The 16,807-nt window shown below is 45.6% G+C and overlaps 1 protein-coding gene and 1 pseudogene across 1 annotated transcript in view; one reads left to right on the top strand and one right to left on the bottom strand.

Annotated features, from left to right (window-relative positions):
• Positions 1–16,807, top strand: part of LOC126426664 (voltage-gated potassium channel subunit beta-2) — a 718,526-nt gene that overhangs the window by 15,633 nt on the left and 686,086 nt on the right. The window lies entirely within an intron of this gene.
• Positions 12,146–12,263, bottom strand: LOC126427480 (5S ribosomal RNA; annotated as a pseudogene).

Here is a 16,807-nt window from a genome sequence, read left to right as displayed (position 1 = left end):
ACAGAGGGAAGTCCACTGGACCTGACGGGATACCAATTCGATTCTACACACAGTACGCGAAAGAAGTTGCCCCCCTTCTAACAGCCGAGTACCGCAAGTCTCTAGAGGAACGGAAGGTTCCAAATGATTGGAAAAGAGCGCAGGTAGTCCCAGTCTTCAAGAAGGGTCATCGAGCAGATGTGCAAAACTGTGGGCCTATATCTCTGACATCGATCTCTTGTAGAATTTTAGAACATGTTTTTTGCTCGCGTATCATGTCATTTCTGGAAACTCAGAATCTACTCTGTAGGAATCTGTAGGAAACAGCGATCGTGTGAGACCCAACTCGCTTTATTTGTTCATGAGACCCAGAAAATATTACATACAGGCTCCCAGGTAGATGCCATTTTCTTTGACTTCCGGAAGGCGTTCGATACAGTTCCGGACTGTCGCCTGATAAACAAAGTAAGAGCCTACGGAATATCAGACCAGCTGTGTGGCTGGATTGAAGAGTTTTTAGCAAACAGAACACAGTATATTGTTCTCAATGGAGAGACGTCCACAGACAATAAAGTAACCTCTGGCGCGCCAAAGAAGAGTGTTATGGGACCATTGCTTTTCGCAATATATATAAATGACTTAGTAGATAGTGTCGAAAGTTCCATGCGGCTTTTCGCGGATGATGCTGTAGTATACAGAGAAGGTGCAGCATTAGAAAATTGCAGCGAAATGCAGGAAGATCTGCAGCGGATAGGCACTTGGTGCAGGGAGTGACAACTGACCCTTAACATAGACAAATGTAATGTATTGCGAATATATAGAAAGAAGGATCCTTTATTGTATGATTATATGATAGCGGAACAAACACTGGCAGCAGTTATTTCTGTAAAATAGGTGGGAGTATGCGTGCGGAACGATTTGAAGTGGAATGATCGTAGAAAATTAATTGTTGGTAAGGCGGGCACCAGGTTGAGATTCATTGGGAGAGTCCTTAGAAAATGTAGTCCATCAACAAAGGAGGTGGCTTACAAAACACTCGTTCGACCTATACTTGAGTATTGCTCATCAGTGTGGGATCCGTACCATGTCGGGTTGACAGAGGAGATAGAGGAGATCCAGAGAAGAGCGACGCTTTTCGTGACAGTGTTAGTTGGTAACCGTGATAGCGTTACGGAGATGTTTAGCAAACTCGAGTGGCAGACTTTGCAAGAGGCGCTCTGCATTGCGGTGTAGCTTGCTGTCCAGGTTTCGAGAGGGTGCGTTTCTGGATGAGGTATCGAATATATATTACTTCCCTCTGATTATAGCTCCCGAGGAGATCACGAATGTAAAATTAGAGATATTCGAGCGCGCTGGGAGGCTTTCCGGCAGTCGTTCTTCCCGCGAACCGTACGCGACTGGAACAGGAAAGGGAGGTAATGACAGTGGAACGTAAAGTGCCCTCCGCGACACACCGTTGGTTGGCTTGCGGAGTATAAATGTAGATGTAGATGTAGAAGAGGTTGGCGTAGGAGAGGAATTCGTGGCATACCACATCAAGCCAGACTGATGACTCAAAAAAAAGAAATATACTCCTTAAATGAAATAAATTCTATGGTACGATTTACCATGGCTACGTCACATAGAAACGCATTAGCATCTCAAACTAAACCAGTCGTTCCACCTTCCTAACACTACGGTTCTAAACTATTGAGCGCCATTGATTGCAGTGGTGTTCTTTTGTTAGTTAATGTGTATGTATTTACTTTCTTTGGGGCGGGTTCCTTGTGACAAGACCTAGTAACCATGAGATCTCATACTGCCGAAATGAGGTCTGACTTTCACTAGCACCGATCTGAAAGTACAGCTGGATTTTTTAAAATTTTCTTCCTTCTGTGCGTGTTTGCATTTACCGTTGTGAAGAAACTCATGAATTAACTCCTTTAAAGACAAAATGCTTTGAGGTTTTACAGAACGAAGTCGTAATCAACACTGAAGTAGCGAAGAGAGTAAACTGTCAGAGGTCAGCTGCTTCTCGAAATCGACGGAAGCTGATGGCGATAGGAAATACGGAAAATTTACCACGTAGCCGGCGCACACGCATTTCTTCGCTCCGGGGGCATAGAATACGAGTATTGGAACAACTTACGGACATTCAGCCAGGCAATATTTTCAGCGACCGCCGATATTTCGGCGGGAGTACACCCCGCCATTTTCAACGAGCAAATTGCAACGGACAAGCGATGTGTAGACAAACATAAAACCTCTGTTCTCAAAGTGATGCAGGAAAGATAACACACACTGAACACTAGTGACACCAAAGATGACCAGAGTCAGAGATCGATAGTGAGACTACGAAGCTAAGGTAGCATTGACTCTGTCCCTCTGTTTTTTGACAAGGGAGGGAGCCGGATTCCAAACAGAGTTTAAACAGAAACCTTCATCCCTGTTTACAAGGTTACTCGCTAATTTAATCTCAACTGTCTCGTTACTAACACTGTCCCAATAGCTGGGCGCGCATGCCAAAATCTCGGTGTTGTTATAGAGCATGGGGTGAGCAGTATCCAAGCAATGTTCGGCAATAGGAGATCTACTTGGCTGCTGTAATCGTGTGTACCGTTTATGCTCAGTACATCGGTCCTCCACGGTGCTGATAGTTTGACCAATATATGCCATGCCGCAGGTACAAGGAATGCGATGTGTATGGTTCGCGGGAAGAACAACTGTCGGAAAGCCTCCGTGCGCGCTCGAATCATTCTAATTTTACATTCGTGATCTCCTCGGGAGGTATAAGTAGGGGGAAGCAATATATTCGATACCTCATCCAGAAACGCACCCTCTCGAAACCTGGACAGCAAGCTACACCGCGATGCAGAGCGCCTCTCTTGCAGAGTCTGCCACTTGAGTTTGCTAAACATCTCCGTAACGCTATCACGCTTACCAAATAACCCTGTGACGAAACACGCCGCTCTTCTCTGGATCTTCTCTATCATCTCGGTCAACCCGACCTGGTACGGATCCCACACTGATGAGCAATACTCAAGTATAGGTCGAACGAGTGTTTTGTAAGCCACCTCCTCTGTTGATGGACTACATTTTCTAAGGACTCTCCCAATGAATCTCAACCTGGTACCCGCCTTACCAACAATTAATTTTATATCATCATTCCACTTCAAATCGTTCCGCACACATACTCCCAGATATTTTACAGAATTAACTGCTACCAGTGTTTGTTCCGCTATCATATAGTCATATAATAAAGGATCCTTCTTTCTATGTGTAGTGTTGGCAGAAGAGCCAACACCGTGTTACTAATGGAGGCCGAAATGCGCGCGTTTTAGGTCACGCAGGTTGACGTGAGGAGGGAAGGACGATATTGACTTGAGGTCTGGAACATGACAAGGAATTAGAGTTCAGAAAGCGGACGTAATTAGCTTCATACTCAACTTTAATCCATTAATGATGAACGTCGCTCTTGACGGTACATGAGTCACAATATTATCTGTTCAGAATACGAGAACTGAATATGGCGCCTTGCTAGGTCGTAGCAAATGACGTAGCTGAAGGCTATGCTAAACTGTCGTCTCGGCAAATGAGAGCGTAAGTAGTCAGTGAACCACCGCTATCAAAGTCGGTTGTACAACTGGGGCGAGTGCTAGGAAGTCGACCTGCCGTGTGGCGGCGCTCGGTCTGCAATCACTGATAGTGGCGACACGCGGGTCCGACGTATACTAACGGACCGCGGCCGATTTAAAGGCTACCACCTAGCAAGTGTGGTGTCTGGCGGTGACAGCACGCTATGTATTCCCAATACATGCTGTGCTAGCCCAGTCCGACAGCGCTTAACTTCATCGATCTGACGAGAACCGGAGCTCACACTGCGGAAGGTCCGTTGCCATTGTACAGTATGACCAAACCTAATGTAAATTTCATCAAAATATTTACTATTTAACTTCAATATCATCGGTGACATGGCATGTGCAATTAACCTATACAACTTATGCGTGTACCAAAATTTTCAAAATTCTTTAGGGACGTGCGGTACTATAGGACAGTAGTATACATTACTAGAGATGACCTTGTAACCTCCCCACAAAATTTAATGTAAATAATATGAATATAATTCTAATTTAGTGTAACCTCAAAACAAAAATCTTTCACAGTGTAACCTCCCCACAAAAATCATTTACATTTATAACCTCCTTACAAAATTCTTTTCACATTAACCTCCACACACAATTCGTTTACACTTAATCTACTCACAAAATTCTTTCTGATTTAATCTAAGCTCAAAATTCATTCACATTTAGCGTAACCTCAAAACAGAAAAATTCCTAAACCTCTCAACAGTAAAAATTATAATTATGTCGTTCACATTCAGTGTAACGTCCCAATAAGAAAATAAATTCAGTAACCTGGTAATAAAACAATGTACCTAACCTCTCAATTAAATTGTCGCTCACTTATGACTTTTCAATAATTCACTGTGAATTTAACCTGGTAAATTTTGGACGACAGCAGTGCTGCGTCATGGCCCTGAAAGATCATTCTAAATAAAAAAAAGGAAAAATTCTTACCTCAATGAAGTCGCCGGATATATCTGCTCTTACAATGAATTTTTCCGGCACAGCTCTGTGCAATGCTGGCCGACCTATCTGTCATTTATGAAAGGAAGCAACTGATTTTTCTATTGCAATAATCGGGATGATCATGGATGGGAGAAATTAGTAAATTCTTTAAATTGAAATGAATGGTTGTTAAAAGTTACTTTTTATGAGGAAGATTATTATTACGAGAGTTTTATAACATTTACATGGGACTTGAGATGACATTACTAGATATGCGCGAGACTGCTTTTTTACCTTATACAATAATACTCAGCCTCCGACATCGCTGCACCGCGACCGGCCCAGCCAACACGATACACCAGACCAGACCAGACCAGAGCAGACTGCAGACTAGCAACAACTTACTGCTACAGCTACACAGTTCCTACTGCAGTCAACACTGCTCTCTGGTCAGAGACCTTGCATATCGCAGGCAGCGCATGAGCAATACATCGAAATTACATCTGCTCGGACCTCTTGCAACCTGAACAGACACCCTCACTTACTGAAGCCACAGAGGACAATCCCGTGCCATGCTTCCAGCTTGGAGTCCATAGGTACCAGTGGAAATGTTCACAGGAAATACATCCTGGCTACCTGTATCAATCTCTACAGTACTGCTGACCGGTGTACCTAACGTCTCTCTGGCCCAGCAGAATTCTGCTTAAGCTCTACGCAAAAGTTAGCTTAACTGTCGCTACCATTCATTGAACCGATATTTGTGAACCAAAGTATGTGGAACCATCACACACAGACACTTACATATTCTCTGGCCGGGCCGGCCGGGGTGGCAGAGCGGTTCTAGGCGCTGCAGTCTGGAACCGCGCGACCAATATGGTCGCAGGTTCGAATCCTGCCTCGGGCATGGATGTGTGTGATGTCCTTAGGTTGGTTAGCTTTAAGTAGTTCTAAGTTCTAGGCGGCTGATGACCTCACAAGTTAAGCCGCATAGTGCTCAGAGCCATTTGAATCATTTGAGCCATAATCATAGGAATTAACAATATCGTAATTAGTAATTATGGAAAGCAACTATGTAATGAATATTTGTCCAATATTTTATAGTGAAACGAAGAGTGGGAAATAAATCAATGTAGTGTCAAAGTAACCAGCATGAGGTCTAGGTTAACAAGAAAACATTAAACTTCTTTAAATTAGGGTAATTAAGCAAATCATAATTAGTGATTGGAAAAACAACACAATGAATTATTGACTGAATTCTGAAAACCAAACGAAGAGTGGGAAGTGGAGCAGTGTAGTATCAAAAAGACCAGTGCGAATTCCAGTGTAACGAGAAAAAGGTTCAATTGCCTTAAGGTAATCATAGTAATCAAGGAATTCATAATTAGTGATTGGATAATCGTCACGCAATGAGTTCTTGTCTGAACTGTAGTAGGCAAATGCAGAGTGTTACATGAACAAATAAGATACCAAATTATAAAATGTATTGGGAAATTGTTAATACAATTGTACACCAGCTATACTGTTTACTAGTAACATATGTAAATTTGTGCCAGATCGGGACTCGAATACAGATCTCCCACTTCCCGTGAGCACTTTGGACATCTGTGCACGACTCATGACCAGATCCAATCTTCAATATGTCGTAGTATCTATGGACCGTACTGCTCGCATAAAAATGGTATTAATTCTGCATAGGGAGGGACAATATTTTTCTTGCAAGATTGCCTTGCTTTGGCGTGAAGGATATTAGGGCAATGTCTGTATTTTATGGTGTGTGTATATTTCAATCAAATGTTCCTTTGGATGTGCTTGCATGACTAATGTGAAGTCTAGTTTTACATGACAAGAATTTATTGCTTTAAATTAATCAGAGTAATTAAGAAAATTGGTCATTGGAGAAACAAGTACACAATGAATTCTTGCCTGAGTTTCCATAGCCAAATGAAGAGTGGGAATACGAAAAAGGGGTTACCAAACGGATGAGTGTGAGGTGTAGTTTTGAGAGAAAGTATGTAATTGCTTTAAAGCAATCATAATAAACCAGAAATTTTTAAGTAATGATTGGAGAATACACTATCTATTGTACACTCAGCGTCAAATTGAAATTTACAGAAAATAACTACCGGCCTTAGATTCACAAGACGACGGCGTCTGATCTACAATAATAAATAAAGACATAAAAATACGTTTGTGTAGAAGCACCGTAGTGTTGTCGCAGTTCTACAGATGACTACTGTTTCCGCCTGCAAGACGTTTGCGCTTGGTATTTCAAAGCTGTCAAAGCACTACTAAGCTGGCAGGGATGCTCTCCCGTCGACTCTTATTGTAGTCGTTATACAAGGAGGTCTGACTTAAAAACTAGAGGCGCCGAATACCGTCGCTTACAGACTGTCTCCGAAAACTCTACACGTATCTCGAGCGTTTTTTAGAGGATGATCTTACTCTCACTCCATCTGACAAGATGCCCAGTATTGACAACGTACTTTGAGAGAACAGCGGCTAAAATGCTGCGTGCCATGAAGAGACTACTGATAGTGAAGTTGACATTCAAGTCAGTGAAGACCGTGATTAGAATGGTGGTATGTCTGTGCAATTTGTCTACAGTGGTGGGCGTTAAAAGTGGAAGACCTGCAAGGATAGCAAACAAACGAAATGTTATACAGTATAGCAGGAAAAATACACCATTAAATTGCAGGTGATTTGGGGGCAGACAGCGTTGAGAAGAGCGAGACTATGGTGGTAACCAGGTGAGACAGGGAAGGCAAGGGGAAAATTAACATTGAAGGACAGGGTACTGAAATTGTGGGAAACTTTAAATATCCAGGAAGTGTGATAACGGAAAATGGAAGAATGGAGACAGATGTTAGCGGCAGTGTACAACAGAGCAATGCATTTTACCAGTGTGTGACGTGCTTATTCTGGAGAAGGGAGGTGCCAATGAAGTGTTGGTTGGTTGTTTGTTTGGGGAAGGAGACCAGACAGCGTGGTCATCGGTCTCATCGGTTTAGGGAAAGAAGTCGGCCGTGCCCTTTCAGAGGAACCATCCCGACATTTGCCTGGAGTGACTTAGGAAAATCACGGAAAACCTAAATCAGGATGGCCGGATGCGGGATTGAACCGTCGTCCTCCCGAATGCGAGTCCAGTGTCTAACCACTGCGCCACCTCGCTCGGTCAATGAAGTGTAAGACAGTCCTGTACAAGACGTACATTACATCCATTCTGACATATACAACTCAGACCCGGACAGTGATAAGGAGTGGAGTCTCGAATCCAAGCCTGTTAAATGAATTTCCTAAGTAGTATGTTAAGGAAAACGAGAAGGGACAGGGTGAGAAATGAAGATGTTACGAATGAAATGGAAGTAGAAAAGATGAGGGCGAAAACTGAGAAGAATAGGTGAAAAGCTTTTGCACACGTAAAGAGAATGGAAGAAAACTTATGACAGAGATTAAGTTTGAGGACAAGAGGTAGACATATAGCAAGATGGATTGACGCATCAAAGACGAGTTTAAGAAGAAGGAATGTGGTCCGCAAAAGAGAAAACAGCGGTAAAAGACGAGTTTTGAAAAAATTGAGGAAAGTGCACTAGATCTGCAGCTACACAGATTCTCCGCAAGCCATCGTACGGTGCATGGCGGAGGGTATCCTATGTCACTATTTGTCATTTCCTTTCCTGTTCCACTTGCTGAGAGAGCGAGGGAAAAACGACTATCTACACTCCTGGAAATTGAAATAAGAACACCGTGAATTCATTGTCCCAGGAAGGGGAAACTTTATTGACACATTCCTGGGGTCAGATACATCACATGATCACACTGACAGAACCACAGGCACATAGACACAGGCAACAGAGCATGCACAATGTCGGCACTAGTACAGTGTATATCCACCTTTCGCAGCAATGCAGGCTGCTATTCTCCCATGGAGACGATCGTAGAGATGCTGGATGTAGTCCTGTGGAACGGCTTGCCATGCCATTTCCACCTGGCGCCTCAGTTGGACCAGTGTTCGTGCTGGACGTGCAGACCGCGTGAGATGACGCTTCGTCCAGTCCCAAACATGCTCAATGGGGGACGGATCCGGAGATCTTGCTGGCCAGGGTAGTTGACTTACACCTTCTAGAGCACGTTGGGTGGCACGGGATACATGCGGAGTGCATTGTCCTGTTGGAACACCAAGTTCCCTTGCCGGTCTAGGAATGGTAGAACGATGGGTTCGATGACGGTTTGGATGTACCGTGCACTATTCAGTGTCCCCTCGACGATCACCAGTGGTGTACGGCCAGTGTAGGAGATCGCTCCCCACACCATGCTGCCGGGTGTTGGCCCTGTGTGCGTTGGTCGTGTGCAGTCCTGATTGTGGCGCTCACCTGCACGGCGCCAAACACGCATACGACCATCATTGGCACCAAGGCAGAAGCGACTCTCATCGCTGAAGACGACACGTCTCCATTCGTCCCTCCATTCACGCCTGTCGCGACACCACTGGAGGCGGGCTGCACGATGTTGGGGCGTGAGCGGAAGACGGCCTAACGGTGTGCGGGACCGTAGCTCAGCTTCATGGAGACGGTTGCGAATGGTCCTCGCCGATACCCCAGGAGCAACAGTGTCCCTAATTTGCTGGGAAGTGGCGGTGCGGTCCCCTACGGCACTGCGTAGGGTCCCACGGTCTTGGCGTGCATCCGTGCGTCGCTGCGGTCCGGTCCCAGGTCGACGGGCACGTGCGCCTTCCGCCGACCACTGGCGACAACATCGATGTACTGTGGAGACCTCACGCCCCACGTGTTGAGCAATTCGGCGTCAACTGCACGTACGGTTCACGTCCACGCTGTCGCGGCATGCTACCAGTGTTAAAGACTGCGATGGAGCTCCGTATGCCACGGCAAACTGGCTGACACTGACGGCGGCGGTGCACAAATGCTGCGCAGCTAGCGCCATTCAACGGCCAACACCGCGGTTCCTGGTGTGTCCGCTGTGCCGTGCGTGTGATCATTGCTTGTACAGCCCTCTCGCAGTGTCCGGAGCAAGTATGGTGGGTCTGACACACCGGTGTCAATGTGTTCTTTTTTCCATTTCCAGGAGTGTATGTGTCTACATATGAGCTTCAGTTTGTCGAACCTTATCTTCGTGGTCCCTACACGCATGTGTTGGCGACAGTAGAACAGTTCGGCAGTCAGCTTCAAATTCTGGTTCTCTAAATTTTCTGAATAGCGTTTCTCGAGAAGAACATTGCCTTCCTTCCAGTGATTCCAAATTGAGTTCCTGAAATATCTCCTTAATATTTGAGTGTTGCTTCAGCCCACCGGTAACAAATCTAGCAGCCGGCCTCTGAATTGCTTCGATGTCGTCCTTTAATCCGATCTGCTGCGGATCCCAAACACTTGACCAGTACTCAAGAACAAGTCGCACCAGTGTTCTATATGGCGTCTCCTTTACAGGTGAACCTGTCACTCCTAAAATTCTCCCAATAAACCGAAGTCCACCATCCATTTTGCCTACCACAGTTCTCACATGCTCATATCGCTTTGCAACATTTCTCCCGGCTGTTTAAACGACTTGACTGTGTCAAGCACAACACTATTAATACTGTATCCGGAAATTTGATATTCCAATTTATCCGCATTAACTTACTTTTTTCCACGTTTAGGGCTAGCTGCCATTCATCATACCAACTGGAAATTTTGTCTAAATCATCTCGTATCTCCCTACAGTCACTCAACTTCTAAACCTTACCGTACACCGCGCCATCATCAGTAAACAACCGCAGACTGCTGCCCACCCTGTCGGCCAAATCACTGACGCATACAGAGAACAACAGAGGTCCTGTCACACTTCCCTGGGGCACTCCTGATGTTACCCTTGACTCTGATGAACACTCGCCGTGGAGGACAACGTACTGGGTGCTGTTACTTAAGAAGTCTTCGAGTCACTCACACATCTGACAACTTATTCCATACGCTCGTACCGTCGTTAACAGCCTCCAATGGGGCAACGTGTCAAATGGTTACGGAAATCTAGAAATATCGAATCCGCCTGTTGTCTTTCATCCATAGTTCTCACTAGGGAACCTCCCCATCGCACCCCTCTCAGATGTAGTTATAAGTTGGCACAGTGGATAGGCCTTGAAAAACTGAACACAGATCAATTGAGAAAACAGGAAGAAGTTGTGTGGAACTGTGAAAAAATAAGCAAAGTATACAAACTGAGTAGTTCAAGGGAAGATAGGCAACATTAAGGACGACAGGAACGCAAGTGCGCCGTGGTGTCGTGGTAACGTGAGCAGCTGCGGAACGAAAGGTCCTTGGTTCAAATCTTCCGTCGAGTGAAAAGTTTAATTTTTTATTTTCAGTTTATGTGACAAACTCTTATGTTTTCATCACTTTTTTGGGAGTGATTATCACATCCACAAGAAAACCTAAATCGGGCAAGGTAGAAGAATTTTTTTACCCATTCGCCAAGTGTGCAAGTTAGGTGGGTCGACAACATATTCCTGTCATGTGACGCACATGCCGTCACCAGTGTCGTATAGAATATATCAGACGTGTTTTCCTGTGGAGGAATCGGTTGACCTATGACCTTGCGATCAAATTTTCTCGGTTCCGATTGGAGAGGCACGTCCTTTCGTCTACTAATCGCACGGTTTTGCGATGCGGTCGTAAAACACAGACACTAAACTTATTACAGTGAACAGAGATGTCAATGAACGAACGGACCGATAATAACTATGCAAAAGTAAAGAAAGTAAAATTTTTAGTCGAGGGGAGACTTGAACCAAGGACCTTTCGTTTTCCAGCTGCTCACGCTACCACGGGACCACGGCGCTCCTGATCTCATCGAGTCCATTATGGTGCTTATGTGGCCCATTGACTACTCAGTCTGTATATTTTGCTCATTTTTTCACAGTTCCACACAACTTCTTCCTGTTTTCTCAATTGATCTGTGTTCAGTTTATCAAGGCCTATCCACTGTGACAACATATAACTAAATCTGAGGGGGGTGCGATGGGGAGGTTCCCTTGTCAGTATACGATGTGAGAAAAGGACGAGCTGAGTTTCGCACGAACGGTGCGTTCTAAAACCATGCTGATTCGTGGACATATTTTTCTCTGTCTCAAGAAAGTTCATTATATCCGAAGAGAGAATACCTTCAAGGATTGTGCAGCAAACAGAAGTTACGGATATTGGCCTGTAATTTTGCGAGTCCTTTTACCCTTGTCATATATACTGGAGTCATCTGCACTTTTTTCCAGTCGCTTGGGATGCGAGCGTCAACATCGCAGAACTATAACCCACGGTCCCCACTGGCCACCGTGCTGCCGCTGGTCTAATACTGACACCTGCTGGTAGGAATTTCTTCTCCTTGTAAAATGAAAATTTTCACGGCTGAAAAGTCACAATTAATAAAATAGAAACTAAACTCTGCTCGAACAAGCCATGGAGGCCCAACGGTACCCACAGGCCGCCGTGACATCCTCAAGGTGTCACTGGATGCGGATACATAGGGGCATGTGTTCAGCATACCGCTCTCCCGGCCGTTTTACCACTTTGCGAAACCAGAGCCGCTACTTCTCAATCAAGTAGCTCCTCAGTTTGCGTCACAAGGGCTGAGTGCACCCCGCTTGCCAACAGCGCTCGGCAGACTGGATGGTCACCCATCCAAGTGCTAGCCCAGCCCGACAGCGCTTAACTTCGGTGATCTGACGGGAACCGGTGATACCACTGCGGCACGGCCGTTGGTCCGGCCAGTTATGCCGTGGTCAACTGGATCTCACCAAGTTTTCAAGAAAGAAGATACTAGCTGGGGCTACACGATTTACCGAAAACCCACGCACACAAACAGTTACCTACACAGGGATTCGAACCACCACCCACAAAAAAGACGTTGGCGGATAGAGCAAGATAAATCTGCACCCGAGCTGCTTGACGCAGAATCAGCAATTGATTGCTCAAGAATGGTTATTTGTAAGCTGAAATCGAAATCTGTGGTAAAGTCCTTTGGGACCAAACTGCTGAGGTCATCGGTCCCTAGGCTTACTCACTACTTAATGTAAGTTAAAGTAACTCACGCTAAGGACAACACGCACACCCATGCCCGAGGGAGGACTCTGACCTCAGACGTGGGCAGCCGCTCGGACCGTGACAAGGCGCCCTGGACCGCGCGGCTACCCCGCGCAGCTCGCTGAAATGAAAAGAGCGTTAAGACCACAGCGTAGAAACCATAGGGATGCCCCATGCGCCGGTGAAATCGAAAGTTCTTGCCATTCATTAAGGACGTTACACACTGCATAGAAAAATTCTTGAAAAAGAGAAACATCGCCGTAATCTACACACCAACAAGGAAGATACATCATAAATCGGCCAAGGATCTTCGCCACCCGCGGAAAAAACTGGGATTTACAGGATTCCGTGTAGCTGTGGGGAGGTGTACGTGGATACTACACTACTGGCCATTAAAATTGCTACACCACGAGGATGACGTGCTACAGACGCGAAATTTAACCGCCAAGAAGAAGATGCTGTGATATGCAAATGATTAGCTTTTCAGAGCATTCACACAAGATTGGCGCCGGTGGCGACACCTACAACGTGCTGACATGAGGAAAGTTTCCAACCGATTTCTCATACACAAACAGCAGTTGACGGGCGTTGCCTGGTGAAACGTTGTTGTGATGCCTCGTGTAAGGAGGAGAAATGCGTACCGTCACGTTTCCAACTTTGATAAAGGTCGGATTGTAGCCTATCGGGATTGCGGTTTATCGTATCGCGACATTGCTGCTCGCGTTGGTCGAGATCCAATGACTGTTAGCCGAATATGGTGGGTTCAGGAGGGTAATACGGAACGCCGTGCAGGAGCCCGACGGCCTCGTATCACTAGCAGTCGAGATGACAGGCATCTTATCCGCACGGCTGTAACGGATCGTGCAGCCACGTCTCGATCCCTGAGTCAACAGATGGGGACGTTTGCAACAACCATGTCCAGGAACAGTTCGACGACGTTTGCAGCAGCACGGACTGTCAGCTTGGAGACCGTGGCTGCGGTTACCCCTGACGCTGCATGATAGACAGCAGCGCCTGCGATGGTGTACTCGACGACGAACCTTTGTGCACGAATGGCAAAACGTCATTTTTTCGGATGCATCCATGTTTGGCGACATCGCGGTGAACGCACATTGGAAGCGTATATTCGTCATCGCCATACTGGCGTATCACCTGGAGTGATTGTATGGGGTGCCATTGGTTACACGTCTCGGTCACCTCTTGTTCGCATTGACGGCACTTTGAACGGTGTACGTTAAGTTTCAGATGTGTTACGACCCGTGGCTCTACCCTCATTCGATCCCTGCGAAACCCTACATTTCAGCAGGATAATGCACTACCACATGTTGCAGGTCCTGTACGTGCCTTTCTGGATACAGAAAACGTTCGACTGCTGCCCTGGCCAGAACATTCTCCAGATCTTTCACCAACTGAAAACGTCTGTTCAATGGTGGCCGAGCAACTGGCTCGTCACAGTACGCCAGTCACTACTCTCGATGAACTGTGGTATCGTGTTGAAGCTGCATCGGCAGCTGTACCTGTACACGCCATCCGAGGTCTGTTTGACTCAATGCCCAGGCGTACCAAAGCCGTTATTACGGCCAGAGGTGGTTGTTCTGGGCACTGATTTCTCAGGATCTATGCACCCAAATTGCGTCAAAATGTAATCACCTGTCAGCTCTAGTATATTTGTCCAATGAATACCCGTTTACCGTCTGAATTTCTTCTCGATGGAGCAATTTTAATGGCCGGTACTGTGTAAAAAGAAGCCCAAAAACGAGGAGAAGATCACCAGGGAAATTGTAGAAGAGGGGAGACTGACAGATAAGCTGTTGCGAATCGTGTTTTGCAGCCACGGGACCTCCACATTCATTTTGACAGGACTCAAGTAGTGACAGCCACAAGAGGATACCCCTGCTAGGCCATACAGAGAGGCCATAGAGATTGCAAAACAACCCAGAAATTTCAGTAGGAAGGACGAGAGCGTGAAATTGAATGACATCTGGATTCCGCAGCTGCTGAAGACGTGCACCAGTCTTCCTCCACGGGGTGACACCAACAGCGGAAGACGACAGACGACAACTGCCAATTGGGCTCGCGCAAAATATGTCACCCGACGCCACTGAGCAGAGCGGAATTTTGCTGTAGTCAGTAGCGAGCGAGGGTGTGAATCGGCCATTCAGAGAAGCTACGATGCTGCTTGGGGTCCTGTTCAGATGTGCACGAAACGTTGGGTTCTAAAGTGAAATCCATTAGATCACGGTGTAATAGCCCATTTTATAAAGTATTGCTCTTCCTTAATGGAACCGGCCACTGTGGCCGAGCGGTTCTTGGCGCTTCAGTCTGAACCGCGCGACAGCTACGGTCGCAGGTTCGAATCCTGCCTCGGGCATGGATGTCTGTGATGTCCTTAGGTTAGTCAGGTTTACGTAGTCTAAGTCTAGGCGACTGATGACGTCAGATGTCAAGCCCCATAGTGCTTAGAGCCATTTGAACCATCCTTAATCGAGACATGACACAATCTCCTGACAAACAAACAACGCTCAGATGAGATTTCTCAATGAGAGACCTGCTACATCTACATCTACGTAGTTACTCTGCTATTCACACTAAAGTGCCTGGCAGAGGGTTCAATGAGCCACCTTCAGGCTGTCTCTCTACCGTTCCACTCTCGAACGGCACGGGGGAAAAACGAGCACTTAAAATTTTTCCGTGCGAGCCCTGATTTCTCTTATTTTATCGTGATGATCATATCTCCCTATGTAGGTTGGTGCCAACTGAATGTTTTCGCTAGCGGAGGAGGAAGCTGGTGATTGAAATTTCATAAGACGATTCCGTCGCAACGATTCTGTTTTAATGATTGCCACTCCAATTCGCGTATCATGTCTATGACACTATCTCCCGTATTTCGCGATAATACAAAACGAGCTGCCCTTCTTTTGTACTTTTTCGTTGTCATCCGTCAGTCCCACCTGATGCGGATCCCACACCGCACAGCAATACTCCAGGATAGGGCGGACAAGCGTGGTGTAAGCAGTCTCTTTAGTAGACCTGTTGCACCTTCTAAGTGTTCTGCCAATGAATCACACAGTCTTTGGTCTTGCTCTACCCACAATATTATCTATGTGATCGTTCCAATTTAGGTTAGTTGTAATTGCAAACCCTAAGTATTTAGTTGAATTTACAGCCTTCAGATTTGTGTGACTTATCGCGTAATCGAAATTTAGCTGATTTCTTTTAGTACTCACGTGAATAACTTCACACTTTTCCTTATTCAGTGTCAATTGCCACTTTTCTCACCATACAGATATCTTATCTAAATCATTTTGCAAGTTGTTTTGATCATCTGATGACTTTACAAGACGGTAAATGACAGTATCATATAAGACGGCTACTCAGATTGTCTGCTATGTCGTTAATATAGATCAGGAACAATAGAGGGCCTATAACACTTGGTTGGCTAACGCCGGATATTACTTGTGTTTTACTCTTTGACTTTCCGCCTATTACTACGAACTGTGACCTTCCTGACAGGAAATCACGAATACAGTCGTACAACGCGATACTGCTTCGTAATCCTTCCTTATACGAGGTGCGGCTAGAAAAAAACCGGACTGATGCTGGAAAAAACATTTATTTACAATTATTTACAATGTCATGTTATCTTCTTCAATGTACTCTCCTCCTCGGTCTCTACACCGCTCCATACGAATTTTCCACTGTTCATAGCAATGCTGCAGATCATTTTCGGTAAGTCCATACATTACTTCCGTCGCTTTTCCTTTTACTGCTTCAACAGTCTCAAATCTAATTCCTTTCAAAGCTGACTTGACTTTAGGGAAAAGAAAAAAGTCACAGGGGGCCAAATCAGGTGAGTAGGGTGGATGATCTAAGATGGGAATGTTGTGTTTTGCCAAAAACGTCTTCACTGACAACGCACTGTGAGCTGGGGCATTGTCTTGGTGAAGGATCCATGACTTTTTTCTCCACAAATCGTTCCGTTTTCTCCGTACTCGCTCACGTAGGGTAGCCAGGACGCTAATGTAGTAATGCTGATTCACTGTTTGTCCCTCTGGTACCCAATCAATGTGCACAATCCCTTTGATGTAAAAAAAAACAGTCATCATTGCCTTGAATTTCGATTTTGACATTCGTGCTTTTTTTTGTCGTGGAGAGCCAGGAGTTTTCCAATGCATCGATTAGCGTTTAGTTTCGGAAACGAAAGTAAAAAACCACGATTCATCG

This window comes from Schistocerca serialis, chromosome 11, assembly GCF_023864345.2.
Source record: "Schistocerca serialis cubense isolate TAMUIC-IGC-003099 chromosome 11, iqSchSeri2.2, whole genome shotgun sequence".
NCBI classification, from domain to species: domain Eukaryota; kingdom Metazoa; phylum Arthropoda; class Insecta; order Orthoptera; family Acrididae; genus Schistocerca; species Schistocerca serialis.
Note: the sequence above shows the minus strand (reverse complement) of the source record. Positions and strands in the feature narration are given on the sequence as shown.